Raw genomic sequence first — 3,544 nt, 5'->3', positions numbered from 1 at the left:
ATCTAAGGGATCCAAAGTCCCTAAACATGTTGTTCCTACCCCTAGAGGAACAAGGCTAACAAACCACAGTAATTCACAGAAGTTCTCCACCAGAAACTGCTCACAAACAAGTCAATTCAGGATCAATTCAGTGGCTCCACTAGCTGTCTGCGATGAATGTCAAAGCCAACACTGGCTACCTGCGCTGAATGTCAAAGCCAACACTGGCTACCTGCGCTGAGCGAGAGTTGACATGTGGCAAGTTCATTCCACAAGGTGTCAAAACCCAGGAAGCTTCCAAAATCTTCCTCAATGACACTTGCCTCAGTGAATTCGACTGGTGATGAGTAAGAGGTTCCAAATCTCCAAGTGGAAGCAAGAACATCCAAGTGGAATCAAGAACTGATAGAGGGAGAGGACACTAGTCAGATCTCAAGCTGACTCATCCTCTCTCCAAACATCTATATATGGATCTCTCCTCCATGAGATCTAGAGGCTGGAATTTTGTTATTGCAAAGAATTGTTGTTGGTTTGAGATCAGAATCATTGGGTGCTTAATGCTTTGAAGGGAGGTGAAGATAGGAATTCCATTTTGCTGGGAAGGAGATGCTGGATTGGAGCCCTCTGGGTTGTATCTCTTCCTGAACCTTGTTATACATCAATAAAGCTATCTTGGTTTCTCCTATATACTGGTGTATCTTTGATGTATGATTGCATTAGTATGTTTAGTTTACTTCTAATCCTGAACTAGTTATGAATATGAATCTATGTCTTGTGTAGTGTTCTTCTCTTGTGATCTTGCAAAAACCTGTTGAAGCTGGGCGAGCGAGAAGGCAAGTAGCTGGGAACTCTCCAAGAGAAGAGAAACTAGATCGAGGGACAAACGGAAGACACCGGTTAGTCCATCCATCTCTCCTCATTCTAATTCATAAAGGAAGAATACTAGAATAGCTGTCTCTGTTTGTTGCTAAGGCACTGTCACACCTTAGGTGGATAGGATCGTCCTGCATAGGCATTTTTCCCCACAACAAATTGGCGACTCCGCTGGGGATTTTCTGTTTAGTCATTTTATTTGTGTCTCTATCATTGTTTGTTTCATAGACTCAACAGCAACAATCGAACTGCATCTGCTCTTCTCAGATGCAAAGTAGACAGTTGCTGCTTTGATCCAATCACTGGATTTGTCTATGATCTGAACAATGGACTCACAAATGATTTGATGATCCTTTGTGATAGATCTTAGTACCCCCTCAAAGCATCCCTTTGATTGTACCTTGCTTGTTGCTTTTATTTGGCCTGAAACCGTAGATTAATCAGCAAACTGTGACCCAGAACCCAGTGAGAAACTCTCGTTTCTCCTTCAGCGCGACCCCTGTGAAGAGGTTCTGCATTTCAACGCAGGTCTCGTGAAGGCCACCTCCGCTGAATGTCAAAACCTCTGTGTTGAGGTTGCGCTGAACCAGTTTGGCCTTGTGTAGCTGGGGTTCTCTGCTCTATTTTGCCCTGTTTTGATCTCTGATTTTTGCAGCCTGTAACCAGCATAGGTACCAGTCTGATAACTCCTTTTCTCTGCTTAAATTTCGCCTCCTTTTGTACAAAAAGACTGTGAATGTTTTTATGTGTTTGTGGCATCATTTACAGTTTTCCTTTGCATGAGTGAAATAATCATCCTGTAGCCCTTGATTCAGATCTGTTCATTGTGATCTTAGGAGAGAGTTCATTGGCTGTTTACAGTTGATTATACATTTGCTTTTGCTTTTGGTTTGAGTTTGTCTATTTTAAGTGTCGAAACAAGTGTTCATTTCGAACGTCGCAAAGTGTTGTATTCTCTTCTACCCTTTCTGATTTCGAAAAAGTAAATTTGTTTGTATTTGTCATTTAAAAGCAAATTCAAAGTTGTACAAAAAGCTTTCTTCGTAGGTATCAATACTAAGAAAGCGGAAAACAAACACCTGCATTGTGCATTTGCATCTTGATAGTTTGCATGCTTGATTTAGGAAAAGTGCATTAGAGTGTGCTGATTGCTCTTTGAGAAAAGATGGTGTCTTTCTTTTCCCTTTGTAGCTAGGATTTTCAAAGTTGAAAAGATATAAAGCTTGCTTATCATCTTTAGACTGCATTTAGGAATTGTACCATACATCTCGTGGTGATCCAGAAAGGCAAACTTCTAAAAAGATCAACTTAAAATAAACTGAATGAACTTAACAACGCTTTGCAACATAACGCACAACATAGAGATCTAGGCTAGAGACGTGTTCCGGCGTCGTAAAGCCTGGTGACTGTCGATCTCGTTGAAGGTGGGTGATTCCTCCTGAGGGACGATAGCGCCAGTACGGATTGTGCTCCCACGTACCGTCGCGTATATATTGGGAGACCCCTATAGGAATAAAACCTTTATCCTTAGGAAGCTGTGTCGGCCGCCCTACTGATCGCAATGCACTGAACCCAGCATTCAGGAAGATCGACCGCCCGTACCCTAAAAAGTATTTTGCGGTTTTGCGAAAAGTTTGGCACACCCTCTGCCTAGAACTCCAGAGCAGTTTCTTTTGGCCTTTTTCAGACTCTATAACAGAAAAAGTCCATCCGAGCATTTGTCACTTCGGGCTCATTAAAACATCGAAGGAGACTAGAGTCATCTTTAGCTTTTTCTCGACTCTTTAAAAGTGAAAAAGCAAGTTGTGTCTAAAGCGTCGTTAAAAAAATTATTTTAAACGGAACAATCACCCTTTATTCCTGCGTTGATCTTTAGGTTGAAAAGATGGAGCCCACCAACCAAGGAATTCCCCTTGGTGGAAATCCTAGTCCCTTCTCCTCTTGGGGAGATGTTGGTGCGCCCCATATGGCCACATTGTCGCTTCCAGGACTGACGATTGGCCTGCCGGTCTGGCTCTTTTCAACCAATGTTGTTCAGAACACCACTATTCCTGAACAGTCGAGTCAACAGTTAGACCAGACCAGAGTTTCCCACCAGCCTTCTACTTCATATAATTCTTCCTCTCCTCCTTCCTCTTCGCTTAACGGAACTGGTAAAACAAAAAACCAAGTTCCTAAGGAGAAGAAGGAAAAGAAGAAGAAAGAGAAGAAGAAGAAGGAGCCAAAAGCGACTGGGGGCAAACAAGTGTCGTCTGACAAAAATCCACACACAGCACTAGCAAGGCCTAAATCGCCATGCGTCATATGCAAGGGAGACCACTTCCACAGAGATTGTCCCTGCATCCCTCGGATACTAAGGGACTGGTCTCCCCGTTTGCACAATTCGGTGGCGTCAACCTCTGATAGCCATGTTGACAGCACACCGTCAACTAGTGAAAGTGAAGCCACAGGACAGAGAGGGAAAGCCAGATTTCCCTGCAAGCTGTGTGAAGGCGACCATGCCATCCACCGTTGTCCCTTCTTAGACGAGGCTAAAAGAGTTTTGGAAGATCGCCCGATTTTACGAGCGCAACTTCCTCCTGGATATCAAAAACTCCTGCCAAGTCCTTCACTAGTTGAGAACCCGGCTGGCCTGCTCAGGTGGTCAGCCGAAGCACCTATCATTGAAGATGAACCGTCTGAATCCATACCT

The sequence above is a fragment of the Pinus tabuliformis genome, chromosome 4_1 (genome assembly GCF_031772625.1).
Source record: "Pinus tabuliformis cultivar Carrire ecotype Pingquan chromosome 4_1, CPIR1, whole genome shotgun sequence".
In the NCBI taxonomy this organism is placed as follows: domain Eukaryota; kingdom Viridiplantae; phylum Streptophyta; class Pinopsida; order Pinales; family Pinaceae; genus Pinus; species Pinus tabuliformis.
This window is presented reverse-complemented; position numbering follows the sequence as displayed.